Raw genomic sequence first — 7,505 nt, 5'->3', positions numbered from 1 at the left:
CTATTTGAGGGTAATGAGATTAGTCTTTAGAAGCGATCGCCACATATTAAAGATGCCACTGTCTATAGAATGTTAATAACGTTAAATCAAAGTGTATAGAAAACTATTCATGAAAAAATTAGAGGGGGGGGGAATACTTGTGTTCATAATAATATCCGAGTTTTATTATTGGGACATACTGGCAGATGTCAGCGTTCTGTCGGACTGCAATTACAGGCAAAAAGTAAAGTTACAAAATAGGAAAAAATAGGATCGCACTCTTTCTCGTTTCGTGGTGTGAATTTCATATAGCAGCGTGACCCCGCAAAGTTTGCTGCAGTCATTATTCACAAATAGCGGTTGTCTGGTTTCTTTTTCTGGTCTCACCCCAGCCCAGCCCTGCTCTTCTTTTAAAATACTTTTTTCTAGCCTAGAGCAAAGATTACGCGGTTACCCCTTTGGGGAAGAAGAAGAAGAAGAAGAAGGGACCGCTGCTGAAGTTACATCTAGCCCAGGTTCACAATGTCACCACGCTTCAGCCCATTTACTGTACAGTGTCTTTAATTCAGATTACACATGCCAAGGCGATTTAAATCTGATTACCAAATTAGAAGGTTTTTTTTAAAAGAAACAAATCCTTTTAAATCTGATACTGTTGACTAAAAGGAGGGAGGGAGGCTGGGGGGGGGAGTGAAAGTTGCATAAGCCCCCATCACATAAGGTAACGATCTTTCCGGAGAGAAAAAAAGAGGAGACTTTTAAACCTTTTTGACAACAAATGCAGCTGCCCCGCTATTTTGGACGATATTAAGCGAAAATGAATGCAAATCTGTGTTCAGAAGCCATCTGGCCAGAAATAGGGAGTCAGCTGCTCTTCACATTAGACTCTGAGTCTGAATCTATTTCAGCTCATTTTCTAGATCATCTGGTCCTGAACCCGAAGCGTGGAAAATACGGTCTTTATCGTTCACCAACTTTGATTCTCTTTCCTCCTTTTCTTTTTTTTCCCTTTTCTCCCCCATCTCTCCTTCTCGCTCTTTTTCTAGCTCTCTTTCTCTCTCTTTTTTTATTAGAAGTCAGGCTTACAGAAAAATTACTCCCGAGGAAGCGTGAATTCAACTCCAAGGACTGGGTTTGTTTTAAAAGCACCTTCTTTCCTAAAAAAAAGCCCGGGCACAGGGAGAGAAGGGAGGGCGGGGGATTTCTGCCTCATGTTGAAAAGGGCTACTTAGTATGAGAGGAAGATTGTTTTTAATAATCCTTCGGGGAAATCAATGCGTTCCGAGAAAAAACGCGGTCTTTCTTCTTCCTACAGTGGGGAGGAGAGGAAGAGGAAGACGGGAACAAAAAGGCTTCTCAAAGCCAGGCTGTTAAGGTGAAGTTTGCGGGGACCAGGACGCGACCGGGTGGGGTGGGAAAGCAGGCGTTGTGTTTTCTCCTGGAAGGGGGAGGGAAAGGCGTGGGACGAAACTTTTTGCGGTTTTAAAAACTTTATGGACCATCCAGGCCTAGTTTAACACAGGAGCGGCTTTGCCCTCTCTTCCCCTTTCCTTCTCGGAAGCGCCTCTCGCCGGTTCCAAAGGTGGAAGCCAAGAGCTGGACGCTTCAGCTGAGCTGGTTTAACAAACCCGGCTCGGGTGGAGAGCCCAGCTACCGCCCACCATCAGTCCCTTCCCCTTGAATATTCCCCTCGGCCTCCCCCAAAGACTTGACCTTAGCCAACTTGGTCAGGCAGAAGGTGCGGGCGGATTTGAATGGGATTTGCATAGTGCAACTAAGACCTCCCGAAGTCGCAGCCCCCCACCCCTCCTCCTCCTCGGAGTGTGTGAAGTGTTCCTTTTGTGTGAATTTACGGGGTAAGGCTTCAACGGTGCCCCCCCCCCCCACAAATTTGCATTTAAATAGCGACATCAAGCGATTCGCGTGCCACACACCAGTGGGCTCCCAGATGTCAAGCCGAAGTCAGTCAGATGGCCATTGCCCAGCTGTCCTTCTAAACATCATACCAGAGCATGCCGTGACCTTAAAGGGACAGAACCCTTCCTTGGCGTCAACCACCACATAAGCTCTTTCCCAATGGGGGGAGTGTTTGGTGTGTGTGTGTAAGAGCGGACACATCCGAACCAGCCGTTCAACCTGTTCCATTGTATAACCCTCTCTCTGTTAAAAGGCCAGAAAGAGAAAAGAAAATAGCACATTGTGCCATAAATCACCACCCCGTCACCCTTTCCCTACTTTTCCTTTCTGTGCTCCCAGACAATCCAGGGCCGTAATGATCCGTAATCTTAGACCGTACAAAATCCCACTGATTCATGCTGATGGATTCATTTCTCAAGTTTGGGAACGGGGTTTTTCTCTCCACCCCTCCCCCTCCCTCTCCCCGCACACACATACACACATTTGCGAGATAATACTGCCGGGACTATTATCTCAAATACTTCTCTTATGCCACCCACCTGAATCAAACAGAATGGTTACACTTCACTTGTTCAAAATCTCTAACACGTCCCACGTGCAATTCCTTATATATCCCGCCTGATGCTCAGTTCCACGTTATGTCTTCCTTTCTGCTTATCGAAGCTCTCTCTCTCTCTCTCTCTCTCTCTCTCTCTCTCTCTCTCTCACACACACACACACACACACAAACACACACTTCTGCAACACTTGTATGTTTCCTCTTTTGCTTGAGAAACTTTGAAGAAGCGAAAAAGTTTAGTTGGGAGGGGGGGACGATTCTACGCCAGGTAGCCGCACTCACACGGGGCTAATTTCACTCCCGTTCGGTCTTCATATTAATAGTCTCTGGTGCTGCCTTCTGCAGGTTGCCACGCAAAGAAACGGAGCGAAACGGGCCAAAATCCGCGTTTCAGTTTTAAGGTGATTTTAGGACTCTTTTGATGAGCGAACACGCTCCGTTTCACTTGAAATGATTTAGGCGGGGTTCCGCCTAAACAAATCTCGGCAATCCCCCCATCTCCTCTTTTCTGGCTTCCAAAGGACCGGGTACCTACACTTTCTTTAAAACCTACCATTTGCAAAAGAGTTCGGAAAGGTTAAGTGGCCCGGGGAGAGAAAATTAGGAGTGTGCGTGTGTGACACTATGTGCATTCACAAATGCACGTTTATTCATTAACATGCACCCCCCCATACACACACAGAGAGAGAGAGAGAGAGAGAGAGAGAGAGAGAGAGAGAGAGAGAGAGACTGGTACACAAACAGGCGGCGGGGGGGGGGATATCCCAGGCTGTTATTTCATGACAACATACTCTGTTGAACCGAAGGCAAAATGCCCCGACCTCAGACTCTGCTTGGCTGCAAACGCCTTTAGGTAAAGGGGAATCTACCGCGTGGGCGCTATCCAAGGCAGGACTATCTCTTTGGCAGGAGCCGCCGAGCCGCGGTCTAGGGAAGCTCAAGCTGGCGACGGAGACCTTTAAAGGTCCCGAGGAGTTAATTCCACAACATCCGATTCCAAACCTCCCCTGGCTTTCCGCTAGGCGCACAGCAGCTTAGAAGCAGAGGTTGGCTAGAGGCCCCTGTTTGCAATGCCCGACCGGCGTTCCTGCCCAGAGAGGGGAAAAAAACCGCAAGGCGGTGGAGTCGCCCTCCGTGCCCTGCTTGGATGCCTTTCCCAAGGCGGTCGGCCGGCCACCTTTCCTTCCCAGACTCCGCCACAGACAATAATGGCTGGGGATTAAACGTCCAACCGGTTACACTTTCTCGCTTCTAGAAAGCCACATGGCTCCTTGTGCCGGTCCGAAGTTGGCTTCAACCTCAAGAACGGGGCTCCTGGCAGCCCCCGTGTAAACGCCAGCCAAGCCCCATGTTCGCCCTTTCTAAATTACTTTCTCAGCAAGCCAGATTCTTTCACATTCGGTCCGACGGGTTTGTTGGTTTGTTTTACTAATAAAAAGATAATAGCGAAGGGAAAGCGTGAGCGAGCCGCAAGGATATCAGCAAGCAGAAGAAATGAAACAGGGCGCCTTTTATACCGCCAAGTAGGGAAAAAAACCCGAATCTTTTCTCGCTGATGTTTTTAAAAGGAGCCCGGTAAGTTTTGTAGCAACAAGGGAAGGAAGTTTCTGCTTGGGGTTTAAGGCGTCCTTTTTCCCTTTTGTTTTTATTTCAGTTGTTAAGACTGGACATGAGGGGAAAAGGGGGGACGTGGAGGAAAAGAAAGACCCCACTAGACGAATGTTGTGAAACATACGAACGCGCGCACACCCGGCCGCCCTGAATAAAAAGATTGATTTCTCAAAGTAAAAAAAAATTCGAGCGCCTCGGAGTTGAGCGGCGGCGAGGAAGTTTGACGAACAGCGCCTCCTTGGGTGGGAAAAGAGATTTTCAGAGTAAATAGGATGGAGATCGCGAGTAAGAGGGGGAACGGGAAAGTAGCACCTTTCTCCCTTTCTTCGCGTTGTTATATTGAGAGTTCACGAAACAGAAGGCTCCTTTTTTTGCTCTTTCTGTCAAACAAGACAATAGTACCCCCTCCCCTCCCACGCGGAAACTCTTTGGCGTTTCTTAGGAAGGAAACTTGCATAAACGGCACCTGTTTGGGAGATGCGAAATTAACAAGTGTTTTCTACTGCTCCCTCCTCACTTCTTGATAATTAGAGCAACACAGCCTGCGCCCGTGTAACTTTTAAAATTGCCCCTCTGGACAACGAGAGAAAGTCATACTTGAAAATCGCGATGGGCATTTGTAAACAACACGTTTGTGGAGGGATCAGAAAGGGCAGAATATAGCTTAATGTTTGGAGTTAGGACACTTTTGATTTAAATCAGAGGGCGACTTTTGGGGAAACGGCAGGATTTCAGGGAAATTGTCTCTGTGTGTGTAAAATTAGAGAGAGCGTTCAATCGGAAGAGACGCGATCAAACGAGCCCTAATGGGCCAGGGGGCTTCCAAAGATTTCATTTGGGAAGGTGGAACAGAAGCGGTGCTGTCCGGGAAATATTTGAAGGAGGCGGGCGGGCCGGAGTGGGTGGCGAGGGAGGCCAGGGCGGGCCGTAAGCTTTACTTCAAAAGGTGGCAGAAAGCGGATCGGTCCAAAGCGAGTTTTAGTTGGAAGGGCGCGGCGTTTGTCCTATTGCGCGAAAGGAAAGGAAGGTCTGAGGGCTGGGAAAGATCAAAGATCCCGAGTGAGGATGAAGGCTGGCGCACTGGCGGCGGGTGCGAAGAGGGAGGCGAAGTTTCACAGCCTTTTCGGCCTGGGCAGCCGCGCGTCCTTCTTGGGCTGGCAAAAGACTTCGCCGCGGACGTGGCCGGCCCTTCTTCTTTCTCCCTGTTGTGATCGGGGGCTCCCCTGTAACTGAAACACCCAAATATTTCGCGAGCCACCCAACAAGCGCCTCCCCCCCCCCAAGCGGGAAGTTGGCAAGCCGACTTGATCCTCATTACCCCACTTTTCGCAGCCCTCCCCCGGTTCAACCTGTACCGACAAGGATCGATCCGGCCATTGCAGGCATTATAATTGGCTTTAATTAAACATACTTCGTTCTAATTAACTCTGCAATTTGAGCCTGCTTTGGACGCCGGTGTGGAATTTGATGTTGTCAGTCCAGATGTCCTAATAAAATTCAACCCCCCACTCGAGGCGCCGCGAACGAAATGCAAATGAACTACAAAGCCTTAAAGTGATTGTCAAAGCTATAATCAAGAAAGGGGTCTCCAAACTTCTCATTTTTTAAAAGTGATTATCAACGCGGCAGTTAAGGAAGCGCAGATTTCCTACTAACGCCGCGCCTGCATAATAGGGACCTTAACTCTTTCCTGCTCCAAGTGGCGCCCCTAAGCCCAGCATCCTTTCCCTACTCTGCCCCGTCAGGGCTCGCCGCTTTGGAGAACCTCGGCCACGCACCGCTCCTGAGATGCGCCCTTGGAGGATGGGCAGTAGGATTAATGCCTTGGGGAACCTCTTGCTTCCCACCAGCATTTTCGGAGGTCTGGACTGGCTACGCTGGTGTAGTTTCTTTCCCAGGGGGCGGAAAGGAAACGGACCTTTGGTCAGATGAACCTCCAGTAATTCAGCAATGCTGAAGGAAGCAACCCTTATTTAATCCAAGGCCAGAACTAATTTCTTTTCCTTTCCCGCCTGCCTTCGGAAAGAAGACGGGGCTTTTCCGCCTCCTTTAACAGCCGGGGTCGTTTTGGAGCCCTCAAAACGCGGTCTTCTTGCCTTAAACACACCTTGAAAAGCTGGTCGAGCAAGCAAAGAAATTGATATAATTTCCCAGGCAAGCTTATACACTTTCTCGTGGGTTTGTGTGGCTTGGGAGTTTTGATCCTCCGTCCAGGAATGGCAGGCGGGTATAAATGATCAAAACCCTTCGCCCTAAAGAACGGGAGCGCGTCTTTTAAAAAATGCTCGTGCACTACAGGCACATATACCACTACATTAATAGAATCATTTAAAGCGGTTGCTAACTTCACTTTAGGGGGAGGGAGGGAGGGAAGAGGGAAAGAAGATGAAGCGGACAAGCGTGCGCTCTGAGCGCGGGTGATTTGCATTTTCTTTCGGATATTGAAATGAAGAGAGAGCTGCTGGGCGGTTGGGCTGCCCAGAGCATAGCTGGGGGCCATGCAGAAATAAAAACAGAAAAGGGAAAGACGAAAGAAAGAAACCGGCTCCTCTTCTAGACTATTAATAAGCAATTTGTCCCGCTGAAATTTACATTGCAAAGCGGGTGGGGAGGGGGAGCCAAGCGGGGCGCGTTGGGGGAGAAAGAGACGAACCGGCCCTCCGCGTGTCTTTCTGTAGCTTTTCCCGCTATGGCAAACCGCGCACTTCGAGCCTGCCTTGGTTTGGCTTGCGGTGGGGGGTTGGGGTGGGAAGGACCAACTCCCCCGCAAGGTAATTTCTTGGGAAGGCTTGAACTTCCCTCCGTGCAACTATAGTTTGTATATTTGCATATGTTACCCTGGGCCCAGTGCACACATATCCCTTTTCCAAGGGAAAGTTTTTAACCCGTCCCCGCTGCCTCTGTCCCTTTGGGCACCTTGATTGCAAATCGATCGGCTGAATTCTAACTCGATCCCTGAAAATAAAGATGGTATTAGTTTCCCCAAAAACATAAATAGGAGTCTGAGAAATAAACATAGATTACCTTGGATAAACAAGTGATGGGATTGTTTCACTCCCCAACAAAATCGTCCTTCTGGTTTAAAAAAAAAAGAAGGGGGGACGGGGACCTTGAAGACTTTGTGAGCACTAAACAGCGGGTATAGTCTGCCACCTACAGGACATTCGGCGCATCAAACCCCCGGCGTTTGGTTCGTGTTAAAAGATTCTTTAGGTCTTGATTGCTGTTTAAGTCACTTATCAAAATTACGCGGTTATTTCTCTGTGCCATTTTTTGCTTATGAAACATTGATTGCTTTGTTATTTGAACTTTGGAAAGCGCTGTCTCAAAAAAAGAGAGAGAAAATAAATAAAAGGAAAGAAACCACTGTTCCTCACTTCCCAGATAATAAAAGGGTTGTCATTTTTAAAGACATTCGATTAAAAGGTAGGAAATGTAA

This window comes from Erythrolamprus reginae, chromosome 5, assembly GCF_031021105.1.
Source record: "Erythrolamprus reginae isolate rEryReg1 chromosome 5, rEryReg1.hap1, whole genome shotgun sequence".
Classification (NCBI taxonomy): domain Eukaryota; kingdom Metazoa; phylum Chordata; class Lepidosauria; order Squamata; family Dipsadidae; genus Erythrolamprus; species Erythrolamprus reginae.
Note: the sequence above shows the minus strand (reverse complement) of the source record.